The sequence below is a fragment of the Sapajus apella genome, unplaced genomic scaffold (assembly GCF_009761245.1).
Source record: "Sapajus apella isolate SASKATOON/1434 unplaced genomic scaffold, GSC_monkey_1.0 scaffold26, whole genome shotgun sequence".
NCBI lineage: Eukaryota > Metazoa > Chordata > Mammalia > Primates > Cebidae > Sapajus > Sapajus apella.
In genome coordinates, this window is record NW_022436966.1 from 308,224 (window position 1) to 324,414 (window position 16,191).

The following is a 16,191-nucleotide window of genomic DNA, read 5'->3' on the forward strand; positions in this document are numbered from 1 at the left end:
AATGGCTTCTTAAACTTTCCCCCTAAAATCTCCTAACACAAGGCAAATCCTGTAACTCCTAATAACATCCGAATTACAGAGATATGTCATGACCTCCCATGCTGTGTGGTCTCCCTTGTTGCAGTGAATCGTGAAACCAACATGGTGTTGCTATAGAACAATGACACATTAAACTAAAGGAAGCAATTATATAAGTTCTAGTGCTACACTAGTTTTTATTTTTATCTTTCTTTTAGGCATAAGGTCTTACTATGTTGCCCAGGCTGGACTCAAAACTCTCAGCCTCAAGCAATCCTCCCACCTCAACCTCCTGAGTAGCTGGGACTACAGGCACATGCCTACACCCAGCTTGGCAGTTTTAAACTTACCATGAGTGGAATGCATTCCTGGTTACCAGAATTCTGGTTTCCACCATCAAGCACAGTACCTCCTGATCAAAGGTTTACTGAGTACTTTCTAGAATCCAGGCACTGTGCCAGGAAACAGAAATGTTGCCTGCTGGTACCAATCTACTATGGCCAAGCAAGTGCTCCTGGTGATGTTTCCCTCTAGTAGCAGCAGATATTAAGATGCTGCTGCCAAAGGAGACAGGACAGGAGCTGAGAGTCCTGAGGATGGGAAAAGATAGGTGGAGGCCCATATGGAGCATGATACCTGCCCATATACGTTGAACAGAGGATCCTATACCTGGGACTCACAGTACAAGTTCCTGGCTATCCCCATCACAGGACTGCACCAAATGCGTACATAAAAAAGCCAGACAATTCAAAATGGAGCAGATTCCCACTGCCCTACATCTAACTTACCCACAGTCCCAAGAGACTGCTCAGACTGGACTTGCCCTCTCATGGTGTAGCCCTTTCTTCATCCAGGAGCCAAAAGGCAAGGAAAGAAGGAGCAAGGGTGGCATGCCCTCCTTTCCCCCCTTACATCCATTGTTATTGCTGCCACCTTCTTCTTCCTTTCCCTCCTCCTCTTCTCTTCCTCCTCCTCTTTCTTCTTTTCTCACTTTGTTTCTGGATAAACAGATGATGGAAGAAAAAAACCTGTCAATTATAGATAAAAATGTCTTAATCAGGGTTTGAGAAGGCAAGCATAAGACAAAGGGCAGACGTCAGGAAAAAGTGAAGGAACTGGTTCGTTAAAACCGTAAAATCCTATAATGTGCACACTGCTACAGAGTCTGCATTTGCTATGTTCCCACATATCCCCTATTGCTCACTCTTTTATTTGATTGTTTTCTGATCAAATGTCAGAGGTCTTCTCTGATCATCCAGTCTAAGATATAAAACAGCATGCGTACCTCACCTCCTCCATCATTCTCCAACCCATGACTCTGCCTTATTCCTATACCTATCATTAGCTGACATTGCATGTGTTTGTCTACTTTCTGTCTCCATCCACTAGAATGTAAGCATCATGCAAGCAGGGAGCCTGTCTTTTTCACTTTAGCTCTAACACCTGGAATTATGTCTGCTATATAGTTGCCCTCAATATTTGTCCACTGAATAAATACATAAATGCCCTTTTAGTACTCTCTCACAAAAGAGACTTAAAGGGAAAAAGAGACATTCTCCTCACCCATTTTACCATAAATGTCTGGAAAATCCAGGCACTTTGAGGGCTCTAAGACTTTGGGGGTGATGCCCAGAGATGCCCAAGGCAGCTTGGACATCCATAGAAAAACATTAAGTCTGTCAGGCAAGAGCAGAAGCACCTGCAGAGGCTAATGGAAGAATTAGTGCTCCAGAGATAAAACCACCCAAGAGAAACCGCAACCATGCATGCTCAGCAGAGGCCAATGTACCTGCGGAAGAGGCCGTCCACTGCTGGAGTGGTGACAGTGCCCAGCACCCATCATGTGACTGTTGGCTGGGCTGCCTGGGGCCATTGTGTATGACAGACTGTGTTAAGGACTGGATGTTTGTGTCCTCTCAAAACTCATATGTTGATAGGGCACAGTGGCTCACATCTATAATTCCAGCACTTTAGGAGGCTGAGGCAGGTGGATCACCTGAGGTCGGGAGTATGAGACCAGCCTGACTAACATGGTGAAACCCCATCTCTACTAAAAATACAAAAATTACCCAGGTGTGGTGGTGTGAACCTGTAATCCCAGCTATTGGGGGGTGGGAGGGATGAGGTAGGAGAATTGCTTGAACTTAGGCGGAGGTTGCAGTGAGCAGAGATCTCACCACTGCACTCCCTCCTGGGCAACAGAGCAAGACTCTGTCTCAAAAACAAAAGAAAAGAAAAACTTCATATGTAGAAGGCCTAACCCCCAGTGTGATGGTATTTTTAGGTGAGACCTTTGGGAGATAATTAGATATAGATGAGGTCATGCAGGTAGAGTCCCAGTGATGGGATTAGTGCCCTTTTAAGGAGAGGAGATAGAGATTGCTCTCTCTTCACCATGTAAAGACACAGCAAGAGAGAGAGATCCAAGACCAAGAGAGATCCAAGATGGCTGATCACTAGCAGCTCGGGAATGTAGCTCCCACTGAAAGAGAGAACGAGAGGACGCCACACTTTCAGATCAATTTTTGTTGCTCACCCACCAGGAGATTCCCAGCAGAGGAGCCCCACGTGTCGCCAGTGCGACTCTTGAGGCCGGTGAGGCGGTTTTACGCCGCTGCGGCGGTTTTACGCCGCTGCCTTGGAGTGGTGGTTCTTGGTGCAAAGTCAGAAAAGCACCATCAATCTTAAAGCCACCGTTTTGGCCGGCGCAGTGCGTTGCTCAGATTCTAGCGCCGGGAATCAACAAGTTGGACGTCCATTCAGAAACCCAACTATAAAGATGGTAATTATAAAGACCACAGATGGATAAATCTATAAAGAAGGGAAGAAAACAGCCTAAAAAGGCTGAGAATACCCAAACTCAGAACGCCTCTTCCTCTACCGGGGATCACAGTTCCTCATCAGCAACAGAACAAGGCCTGATGGAGAAAGACTGTGTTCCATTAGCAGAAGCAGACTTTAAAAAGTGGATGATAAGAAACTTCTGGGAATTAAAAGAACTTGTTCTAACCCAATGCAAAGAAACTAAGAACTTTGAAAAAAGGTTTGACGAAATGTTAACAATAACACACAATTTAGAGAGGAATATAAGTGAATTAATGGAGCTGAAAAATACAACACGAGAACTTCGTGAACTATGCCCAAGTTTTAACAGCCGAATTGATCAAGCAGAAGAAAAGATATTAGAGGTCGAAGACCAACTTCATGAAATAAAACAAAAAGACAAGATTAGAGAAAAAAGGATAAAAAAGAACAAGCAAAGTCTCCAAGAAATATGGGACTATGTGAAAAGACCTAATCTACGTTTGATAGGTGTGCCTGAATGTGACGAAGAGAATCAATCCAAGCTGGAAAATATGCTTCAGGATATTATTCAGGAAAACTTTCCCAACCTAGCAAGGCAGAACAATATTCAACTCCAGGTAATACACAGAACACCACAAAGATATTCCTCAAGAAGACCTCAAGGCACATAATCGCCAGATTCACCAGTTTTGAAATGAAAGAGAAAATACAGAGGGCAGCCAGAGAGAAAGGTCAGGTTACCCATAAAGGGAAGCCCATCAGACTCACAGCAGATCTCTCAGCAGAAACCCTACAATACAGAAGAGAGTGGGGGCCAATATTCAACATCCTTAAAGAAAAGAACTTTCAACCCAGAATTTTACATCCAGCCAATCTAAGCTTCATAAGCGAAGGAAAAATAAAATATTTTGTGAACAAGCAAGCACTCAGAGATTTCATCACCACCAGGCCTGCTTTACAAGAGCTTTTGAAAGAACCACTACAAATAGAAAGGAACAACCAGTATCAGCCTTTCTAAAAAATACCAAAAAATAAAGAACATCAACATAATTAAGAAATTTCATCAATTAATGGGCAAAACAGCCAGCCAACATTAAATGACAACATCAAACTCATATATATTGTTATTAATTCTAAATTTAAATCGACTAAATCCCCCAATCCAAAGCCACAGACAGGCAAAAAAAGCCAAGACCCATTGGTATGCTACATCCAGATCCATCTTACATGCAAGGACACACAAAGACTCAAAACAAAGGGATGGAGAAAAATTTACCAACCAAATGGAGAGCGAAAATAAATAAATAGAAAGCAGGAGTTGCAATTTTTGCTGATAAAATAGACTTCAAAGCAACAAAGATCAAAAGAAGCAAAGAAGGATATTACATAAAGATAAAAGGATCAATGTAACAAGAAGAGCTAAAGATCCTAAATATATATGCACCCAATACAGAAATACCCAGATATATAAGACTTATAAAGAGACTTGGACTCCCACACAGTAATAGTGGGAGACTTACAGATCAATGAGACAGAAAGTTAACATCGATATTCAGGACTTGAACTCAGATCCGGAACAAGTAGACTTAATTAACATTCATAGAACTCTCCACTTTAAATACACAAAATATACACTCTTATCAGTACTACATCACACGTATTTACAGGTTTAAATGAAATATTGGTTGGCTGCTTGTTAATTATTTTCTTCCCTCATTTTTTTTATGTCTCTATTATTAAACATAATTACAGGCATACTCATTTTTAGACTGCATTTTAGCCCGGGCAATAAAGCAACACCCCTGTTCTCTCTCCCTCTTCCTCTTCCTCTTTCTTCCTTTCTTTTATTCTTTTTTTTTCTTTTTCTTTTTATTTTTATTTTCTTTTTCTTTCTTTCTCTCTTTCTTCCTCTAAAAAAAAAAGAAAAAAAAAAAAAAAAGACACAGCAAGAGGGTAGCCATCTACAAGCCAGGAAGAGGGCCCTCGCCAGACACTGAGTCTGCTAGTGCCCTGATCTTACACTTCCCAGCCTCCAGAGCTGTGAGAAATAAATGTTTAAGCCGCCCAGTCTAAGGTCGTTTGTTATGGCAGCCTATGATGACTACAACAAACTGACAATTCCCAGAAATACCTGAAGGCAGGTCTGACATTCATCTGGTGTGCACAAATGCTGTTCTGGTTGTTAAAATACTGAGATACTTTCATATTCATTGGTAAACAGCCAATGCCCCAAGGACCCTTCCTCTCTTCACCCCCATTCTCTTCTGCTACCCAGACCTCCCCAGGATCCAAAAACTAAATGATTAATGCCTGGTACAGCTTGAGCCCTGTTTTGATTGGTCGATACACTAGTCATTCCAGGTGCTAAATATTTTCAATATCACCACTACCTGGAGTAAAGGAGAGATGAGGCCCTATTTGAAGAAGAACCAGAGCCAATGAACTGGGAGATTACTATTAACATAGACTTACCTGAAGTCAGAGTGCAGGTTCTGGTGACATTTTTTAATTTGTAAAAACATTATGGGCTGGGCACTATGGCTCATGCCTGTAATCCCAGCACTCTGGTAGGCCAAGGCAGGTGGATCACCTGAGGTCAGGCATTCGAGATCAGCCTGGCCAACATGGCAAAACCCCTCCCTTACTAAAAATACAAAAATTAGGTGGGCATGTGGCACATGCCTGTAATCCCAGCTATCAGGAGGCTGAGGCAGGCGAATCACTTGAACCCAGGAGGCAGAGGTTGCAGAGAACTGAGATGGTGCCATTGTACTCCAGCCTGGGCGACAGAGCAAGATTCTGTCTCAAAAAAACAAAATTAAAAAAAAAAAATTATAAAACTCCAGCTTTCTGGAGTGTGCTAAGGGCAACACAGGGAAGGAGTCTCTGAGGACCCTTGAACTTGGACCAGCATGGCAGTGACAGGAGTCATCAAATTGAGCCTACTACCTGTGAAAGATCAAGCTCAGGTGGCCACTGGGAACTGCAGGGTCAGCTGACTGTCTCTTATCAAAAGATTCTGCTTTCAATCCCATGCCTTGAACGTTCAGGTTTTTTTAGTGGGAAAAGAGAGTGCAGAGGCAAATAACCTGAGAAAGGTTGCAACAGCTATCCGGGTTACATATCTCCATAACTCCTTGCCAATCCTAAGGCTATCTATGCCTTGTCACCATGGCGGGTCCAGGTCTATCCCAAGCCTCCAATGGCATTTACTTGTGAAAATAAATGAAGACTAATCAAATGAGAACAAGCAAAGGCTATTTATTCTGAACGTGCTATAGCAAGGGCGTCAGCCACCATCATTTGCATTTTGGCAGACTCAAAAAGGTAGGCAGAGGAGTGGGAAAATCTTATAGTGGGAAAGAAAGGAAGGCTTCAGGTGTGCCCTGATTGGAGGTTACTGGCATAGGAAGCTATAGGAGGGCTAATTAGAAAATGGGTATCTTATAGGAGTTGTTAGGGGAGAATATGTGGTTTTCTCTGGTTAGTCCTAAGTTGCAAGCAAAGACAAAAATTAGGGAATCTGTCAGTTATTAAAGTCCTCACCATTTGGGGCTGATTATTATAATGATATTGTTTGGCTTCTTAGATTGTTATTAGAGATAGCAATCTGGCTTACTACAAGTCTAACATAGCAGGCTAGTTATTGTAGATATGGGTTGATTTCCTGGGAAGGTTACTACTGGTTGTGGGTCAAAGTTCTGCTTTTTTAAAATAGAGACAGGGTCGAGCTCTGTTGCCCAGGCTGGACTTCAGTGGCATGATCATAGCTCACTGCAGCCCCAAACTCCTGGGCTCAAGCAGTCCTCCCACCTTGACCTCCCAAAAGGTTGGGATTAAAAGCATGAGCCACCACATGCAGGTGAGAGTTCTATTTTTATACATGATCTGGCTGTTATTAGTTTGTATATTCAGCCTCTCATCCTCAACAAATATTTATTGAGTAGCTACTAAATGCCAGTCACTTTGCCAGATGCTACAGTAACAGAAATGAAATTACATCTTCCTTGCTTTCAGGATTTACAGTCTCATGGGAGACATAGACAAAGAGTTCTGCCTTAGAAATCAGTGACCAGGTTTCCTTGCATTGGACTCCTAGATTATCTCCCTGGAGGCAACCCTGGGAATATTTTTCATGAATCTAGTAATAAAATTATTTTCTTAGTCTGTTCAGACTTTTATAATAAATACCATAGACTAGGTGGCTTGTAAATGATAGATGTTTATTTCTCACAGTTCTGGAAGCTGGGAAGTCCAAGATCAAAGTACAAGCAGATTCAGTGTCTAATGAGGGCCTGCTTAGACAGCCATCTTCTCACTCCACTCTTACATGGCAGAAGGAGTGAGGAACTCTCTTGTGCTTTTTAAAATAAAGGCACTAATCACCTTCTGACACAATCACCTTGGGGTTAGGATTTCAACATACAGTATGAATTTTAGAGGAACACAGATATTCAGACCATAGAGATTATGAATTGAGGAACTTCAGCAATCCTTATAATAAAAATATCTTAAGACTGGTGATTAAAATGTCACTGTTAATTGCTGCTGTTCTCTATAGTGTATGAATCAAGATTGGGACTGGTGGATATGGCAGAGCCATTACTCTGAATAAATTGTTTACCTGAGGTTCCTGCTGTGACTGCATGCAGGAATGACTTTATTCAAAGGTAATTCTTCACCAAGGTATAACGTTAGGTATAGGTAAAGAAGTAGTAATTAGATCAGCTGGTGCAGACAATCCCAGTGTCTACAGCTGAAAATACTTAAGCTGTCCAGAAGCTCTTCTATTGCAAGTGGACAGTCTGAACACCAAACTCATTTCTCCTGAGGCTAAGCCTTCCAAAGATAAACTGGAATCATTCTTCAAACACATAATCCTTTAAACAAATAGTTGTGTTTCTGAATTATTCCAGTTTGTCACTATATCTTCTAACCCATTCTTCTTAGAAACCAAAGCACACAATGATGTGGAGGAGGGCTCTGGTAGAGAAAGGTAGGTCACAGTAAGGAGGCTGAAACCACACTCGGATGATAAATGACAGGATGTAGACAGTGGTATGGACAAGAAAGATGAAAACACAGACTGAAAAGAAACTGCCAGACAGGAAGAGAGCACAAAAAGAGTGGTATTATAGAATGTGAGTGTCATAGTCTATTTTGTGCTGCTATAACAGAATACCACAGACTAGGGTATTTTTAAAACAAACAAAAAAAATTATTTTGCTCACTGTTCTGGAGGCTGGGAAGTTCAAGAGCATAGTGCTAGTCCCTGACAAGGGTCATCCCAAAGAGGACAGGCGGAAGGCAGAAGCAACTGCATGAGGCAGAGAGATGAAATTAGACTGAACTCATTGTTTTATCAGAAAGCCACTCCCAAGATAACTAACTCACTCCTGCCATGATGGCTTTAATCCATTTGTGAGGTTCTGGAAGCTGGGAAGTCCAAGATCAAGGCGCCAGCAGATTCAGCGTCCAATGAGGGCCTGCTTCCTCATAGACAGCCATCTTCTCACTCCACTCTTACACGGCAGAAAAAGTGAAGGTGAAGCCTAATCATCTCTTAAAGGTCCCACCTCTTAATACTGTTACTTTTTTATATGTAAGAGATCTGAATATATTAGTATACTGAGGAGATAGACCCCAAGGAAGGAAAAGATTGAAGGTAGAAAACAGGGAGAATTAATAAAAGCAGAGAAGATGATGAGTGATTCAGGTGGAGGGATTACCTTTAAACAGAAGTATGTGGCTTTCTCATACAGCAGAAGAAACGTAGGTGCCAGGACACAAGCATCTCTCACCCAGACCACTGCCACTCTCCTTGTTCATCTCCTAATTTCTATTCTTCACCTTACAATCTATTCTCCATTCAGTGGCCTAAGTGAGCTCTCAGAATATATATGGATTCATCTTCTGCTATTACTTGAATATCTTCCAATGCTTCCTGTTATGTCCAGAATAAAATCTAAATTCCCTAACTTTTCCTGTGTGCTTGGCTTTTGCCTACTTCTTCACCCTAATTCAGCACTTCTCTCCCTCTTGCTCAATTACTCTAGTCTCACTGGACTTCTTTCTGTTTTTCAAAACCAAGACCTTCCTTGCCTCAGGACTTTGCACTTGGTCCCTCAGCCTTGAACATTTTTCTTTCAGCTATTCTCTGAGCTCATAATTCAGACTTAAGCTTAACTTATCTCATGTAAGCTGCTCCTAGTTACTCATCATGATATTCTCTTCATAGCACATTTAGCGCCCTGGATTCATTTTATTTATTTTCTTATTTGAGAATGTCTGTTTTTTTCCACTAGAATATAAGCCATAAGAGGTAGGATCTTTGTTATTCTTTTTTTACCAAATTATCCCTGATGGCTGGCATATTATGGGAATTCAGAAAATATGTATTAAACGAATGAACAAACTGGTAAAAGTGATGAAGGTAGCCAGAGGATTGATCCAAGATCAGGAGTTGCCGAACAAGTTCAATAGCAGGACCAAGAGCAAGAGAAAGGTTAAAGTGATTTAATTGGGAGTCTGGAATAGATATTTGAATATTTTTAGCTGCTCTTCTTTTTTCCTATTGCATAGCACTACTGGGGTATAGTGCTCCCTGACTCACCACAGAAGGGTCATCCCTCTACCTGTCACCTAACAGCCAAGGTGTGGACATTTGACCTAGATTCACCATTTGGATATTCCCATCTGTCTGGGGGCCAGTAGCATTGGCATCACCTGGGAGCCTTAGAAATGCAGAATCTCAGGGCCCACCCAGATGTACTGAATCTGCATTTTAACAAGATCCTACATGATTTATACATATGAAAGTTTGAAAAGCACTAGCTTAGAACACATTCATACTTGTGCAGTTGAGCGTCCAGCAGTAGCAACATCCAAAGGAGCAAGGAGATATATCCTTATCAACTAGTTCTTGTGGCATGCTTAGTCATGGGTCCTGCTCCCCACCCATCCTTGGTTCTTGTCTTTCTCCACCAGCTACTCACACAATGCTGTGTAATAAACAATCATAAAATCTCAGGGACCTATAATAAAAAGCATTGTTTCTTGCTCATAGATATGCCAGTTACCTGGGGATATCTGTTTCAGGCTGCAGTGTATAAATTGACTGGAATATCTTTATTGCACCAGTCTTTCATTCTTCTGGGACTAGCAGATTTACCCAGAGAATGCATGTTCTATGATGGACACTCTCAGGGTGAGTGGAAACACAAATGCTTCTAAGGCTAGAGGCATACTGTCTCTTCCTCCAATGCTTCAGTGGCCAAAGAAAATCACTTGGGAAAATCCAACGTCATATTTCTCCCATGGAGGTTGATAGAGGATAAGAAATAAATTTTTACTGAATGACAAACCAAACACATGCCACCTCTTTTCCAAGCCCAGTTTCTAACTTTCCCACTGCTTTTTGAAACCCCTCAATATGCTTCCAGTAGCTTCCTTTTCTGCTGAAGTTAGCAAGAGTCAGTTTCTATTGCTTGAACTCTAAAACTCTCACTGATTCACTTCCCGGAGGAAGTCCAGGTCAAATAAGGAAGGAGGTGGAGTCCAGGGATGCAGCTGTCAGACCTTGGAGAAGAAGTGCTTGGAGACTAGAGTGCACAAGATGGCTCAAAAGGGATTAAGGATCAATGGAGAGATGGCAGATTTTAACCAGAGACTAAAATACTGGAGCTTAAGTGACTCAATGTATAGCTACAGGAATGAGTTCCTGAAACAAGTCTCCTATGTGGTTATAAAATGGGGAGGAAGGCAGCAAATCACACTGCCACGTGTGTACCTATGCAACAATCTTGCATGTTCTTCACATGTACCCCAAAACCTAAAATGCAATAAAATAAATAAATGGGAAAAAAAATAAACAAATCTTAAAAAAAAAAAAAACACTTAGGATTCTCCAGCAATACACACCAATAGGATATATAGATATAGTTACATAGATTTATAAGAGGAGATTTACTGGAATTGACTCATGTGCTTATGGAGGCTGATGAGTTCCACAACAGATCGCCTCCACCTTAGAGACCCTGGGATACTGATGGCATATCTCAGTCCAAGCCCAGAGGTCTCAGAACCAGGGAAGCTGATTGTGTACCTCTCAGTCTGAGGTGTAAGGTCTGAGAACCTGGAGGACTGCTGGTGTAAGTTCTGGAGTCCAAAGGCTGGAAGACCAGGAGTTTTGTTGTCTAAGGACAGGAATAGAAGAGTGTATCCCCGCTCGAGCAGCTAGACACATTAGCCTTTCCTCTGTTTTTGTTCTCTCCGGTCCCCCGGCCAATTAGATGGTACCTGCCGACATTGAGGGCAGATCTTCCTCCATCTAGTCTACTCAGATCCGTACTCTAATCATTCCTGGAAACACCCTCACAGATATACCCCAAAATATGCTTTACCAATTTTCTAGGCATTCGTTAATCTGCTCAAGGTGAGACCTAAGATTAACCGTCACAGATGGAGACAAAGTCTGGATTAGAGAGAAGGTGAGTCAAATGCCACATTCTACCTGCACACTATACAGAAAAGTGACAGGAGGGTCATATGTCATGAAAGAGACAGGAGGAAAGAGAAGGCTATGGTTTTTTAAGTGCTAGACTCTATAATGGATATTTTACAATCATCGCCCCCTGTAATCTTCACAAAAATTATCCAATGTATTTTACAGGTGAGGAAACCAAGGCTCATATTAAGTTAAATAATTTGCCCAGTGTAACCCAGCCAGTAAGAGGGGGTACAGTGGGGATTCAAGTCCAGTCTGACTACAAAGTCTGTGCTGCTTCCCATTAAACCATACAGTGTAGAAGCTTCCAGTGGGTCAGTGGGAGCAGGTAAGTCTAAGTGCTGGTTCTGTTGTATAATAAGTAGAACATGGGAACATGTCAACCTCCCCTGCAGAGGTTGCAAGGATAGTTGTCCTCAGGGGCAAGACAGGTGTCAGTTAAGGATGGGATGAAATGAAAGGCTATACAGGCAGGGAAGTTTCCCTACAATTGCAACACAGGTTTGGAGAAAGGAGGTCAGCAGTGAAAGATGAGCCCAAGAGGAAGACTTGCAGAAATAGGGAGATGAAAGCCCTGCACTGCAGGAAATGGGGAGAGCTTGCATTTTTATATGGCTGAGGATGAAGAAATGTAGAGGCATGGAACTGCTTTGCATCAAAGACCAAGATCATTCTCTACAGGGGAGCAATAGTGATCCTGCTAAATCATTAATCAGAGCATTTCATGTCTCTATTCAAAATGCTACAAGAGTTTTCAAAAACACTCAGAATAAAATCCAAAGTCCTAACCAAAGCCTACAAGGAGCCTACATGATCTGGCTTCCACTGAAATACTTCCAGATTTAAATTCCTGCTCATGCCCCTTGCTTACCCGACTCGAGTCATGCCTGCTTCCTCACTGTTCCTCAATGTACAGAGCACACTCCCACCTCAGGACTCCTGCACTGGCTGTTCTCACTGCCTAGAACATACTTCCACAGAATGCTCCATTGATCAGAGGCCTTTTCTGATAACCCAACATACCCATGCCCTTGCCCATGTTTTGTTTTTCTTCTTAGCACTTATTAGCAACCAAATTTATTTATTTAGTTATTGTTTGTCTCCCATCCCACCATGAGAATGCAAGCTCCATGACAAGGGATTTTTGTCTGTTTTTTTTGTTTGTTTGTTCGTTTTAGAAAATCATGTTTATTTTCCACCAGCCTTATTTCCACATTGCTTAAGAGCCTGTGGAAGAACAGCTTTAAGCTCACTCAGTGGTTGTTCCAAGGTATTCAGTGGCCTGAGCAGTGGGATCTACAGACCAGTCTTCTGGGGCAGGTTAAGTGCTCCAGTCTTCGGTAGGGAACTGCTGAATAGGCACAGAGGGTACCTGAACACCATCAAACCAGCCTGCAACCTCAGGCTGAGTAGCAGTGAACTCAGGAGCTAGAGCAGTCCATTCACCTTGAAATTCAGTTTCAGTTTTCCATTCAGTGGAGCGCTTATTTTGTCCAATGGTGGAAACATCAATTCTTTGGGTACAGAGACCTCTAAATCAGTAATGCCAAAAATGGAAAGAATAGGAAGCAAACATTTTGTAAGTAAGTTGTCTTAGTCCATTTTTGCTGCTATAACAGAATACCACATACTGGATAATTTACAAAGAAGAGAAATTTATTTGACTCATGGTTCTAGAGGCTGGGAAGTCCAAGAGCAAGGTGCCAACATCTGGTGAGGGTCATCCTGTGCTGGAAGGCATCGTATAATGAGGAGACATGCATGCAGGAGGCAGAGTGGGATGGAGGCTGAACTTCATGTTTTTTTGTTTTCTTGTTTTTTTTATTTCTTAACTTCACGTTTTTACCAGGAGCCCACTCTCATGATAATTAACCGTCTCCTGCAATCACAGCATTAATCCCTTAATGAGGGTAGAGCCTTCGTGGACTAATCACCTCTGAAAGGCACCTGCCTAAATCACCTCTTTAATTGCTAAAATGTATTTACTAATTAAATTTCCAGCTTGGAAACTTTTTTTTCCTTTTTCTTCTTTATTTGCTTGTGAACTTTTTGCGGACACATTTGAACTATAATATGAATCATTAGATATAATATTTAAAAATAACACTACCACTTTCACCCCCTTGATTCCCAGATCCATGAATTCTGACTGTAGGAGAAACAGCACCATATATTATTAATAGTTACTTGTTCAGACCTTTTGCAGCACCCACTCCTCTTGCCTGACTTCTCCAGTTGTCTTCCAGCTGGCTCAGTACCTGAGTCTGAATAGCCCATTTAACCATTCTGTATACCCAGTTGTTTCTAGGTAATGAGACACATGATAAGATCAGCAATTTCTGCATGTGCCAGCCCATTGTCTTGCTTCTTTCTTAGCCAGAAATAATGTTGTGCAGAATATCATGGCCAGGAATAAGGTATCCAGTAATTTTGAGGATGGTGTTTGAAACAGAAGCATGTTGGCTAAGCAAGCAGGACAAATACATATTTAAAATAAATGTCTATTCTAGTATGGGCAATACATTGACACGAATCCAGTAAACCTGACACCAGGTGAGTGGCTGGTCTTCTTAGATTATGTTGCCATATTAGGTGCTCACCATTGGTCTTTGCTGCTGATAGATTGGGCACTCAGCAGTAGTGGAAGCTAGGTTGGCCTTGATGATGAGAGACCATAGAACTGAGCCCAAGCATAGCCTCCATCTCTGCTGTCATGGCCACTTAGTTCATAGACTCATTGTGCAAGCTGGGCAAAAGGCTAACTGAAATCCAGAGTAGCTAATCTCATCAATTATTGAGAGTCTCATCCCCTGTGGAGGTTTTCTGGTGAGTGTTCACGTTGCACACAAATATCCTCACATTCTGAAACCACACCTCTTTCTCAGACTCCCTTGTTCCCTGCTCTCTGGAGCTGTTTCTCCCAAATTTCTTGTTTGACTGGCCAGACCATTAACCACTGCTTATTAATTGCTATACATTCATACTTCTCCTTCTAGGCAAAGAGGAAATAGAGTATACCAATAAAGTTTTGCCCATTGGGCAGATTTCTCTTCACCCCTGTCTTTAAGGCCCACTCTGAGCAGGGCTCTAATGCTGCTGAGTTCATTTCTTACTACTGACAGAATATTGTAAGGGTTTTCCTCTTCAGTCAGCTGGCCACAAGGAACAACCCAAGAGTCCAAAGGTGTGTCTTGAGGAATAGGTAGATTGCTCTGAAATGCGTCCAAAAAGCAAGATGAATTTGCAAATACATAGAGAAATGAACAGATAATGTGCAAAAAAAACCAAATATAAGAAAATGGGACAGGCACAACAGCTCATACCTGTAATCCCAACACTTTGGGAGGCCAAGGCAGGTAGATCACCTGAGGTCAGGAGTTTGAGACCAGCCTGGCCAACATGGTGAAACCCTGTCTCTACTAAAAATACAAAAAAAAAAAGCTGGGCATGATGTTGCACACCTGTAATCCCAGGTACTCAGGAGGCTGAGACAAGAGAATTGCTTGAACCTGGGAAGTGGAAGTGGCAGTGAGCCAAGATTGTGCCATTGCACTCCAGCCTGGGTAACAGAGCGAGACTTTATATCAATATAAATATGTATACATATATATATATACACATGTATATATATATATAGTGTGTATATATATGCATATATACACATATATATGCATATATATACATATAAGAATATGGTAATGGTAGACTAGGTGATAGGTATATGGATGCTCACTGGACAAGTCTTTTTTTCTGTATGTTTAAAAATGTCTATAAAATGTCAAAAATAAATGCACTGGAAATACTGAACAAACCCTGTTCATTTAACTGAATTGTGCCTCATATAGTTGTTTAAGCCCAATTGTATACATACTACTTCTGCTTGATGATGAGGTTCTGCTAGGCATACTCTATGTCAGGGCATGGTAAATCACCCAGTTTATGCTGATAATTCAGATCTCACAGTCATTTAGTGTACTATATTCAGGTGCTCAGTCTCTATCAGCCTCTAGCAAACTATAGCCTTGGAAAGAGAATAGTGATTTTCCCAACAGAATTTTATTTTGCTCCAAAATCCTAAGGGGCTATGCTATGATTCTTCTATCTAGGCTTTTCACAAGCTTTATACATCATCCCAATCTGCCACAAATACTTCAAGGACTATTTCATACCTTAGGTCATAAGAGCTGGGTGCTAAGCAGTTTCAACAAGCCAAAATTTCTCTTATTCTTCAGTTCATTGAAGTCTGGCCCCCTTACAGTTTACTTAGTCAATGGGCTAGAGAAAGGTTACTAAGTAAATACAGCATATGTTGTCGCAAAAATCCAGAATAATCTGTCATGCATTGCTTTTTCTTAAAGGTAGGAATGCAGGGTATTTTTCATTTTACAACTTGTTATTCATTTTGAAGATGTCAGCTAATGTTCCCCAGGGCATTAGATTCCCAAACATTTCCATGAGGGAACACATTGGAATTCTTGTGGGATTTCACAACCACCTTTCAGCAGGCATGTATCTCATCGGAAAGTTGAGAATACCTGCTATTTCCTGCTCTCTGGTCCTATCAGAATGAATGTCATTAATATATTGGATCAAAGTAATATTCAGTAAGATGGTGAGATACTCACGTCCATAGGGACAAAATTATGACCACATTGAGCCAAGAAAATAGAGATAAATAACTGATCCTTCCAGGTAAAAGCAATTGCCTGTAGTATTATCTGCTTATCAGGAGATAGAAAAAAAGGCAATTTCAAGATCAATTGCAACCTTCCAGGTATGAGGCGCTGGGCTAATTTTTCTCTGTTAAAGAGAATCACCAACTCGAACTGAAATTACTACCTGATTAAGCATATGGTAATCCA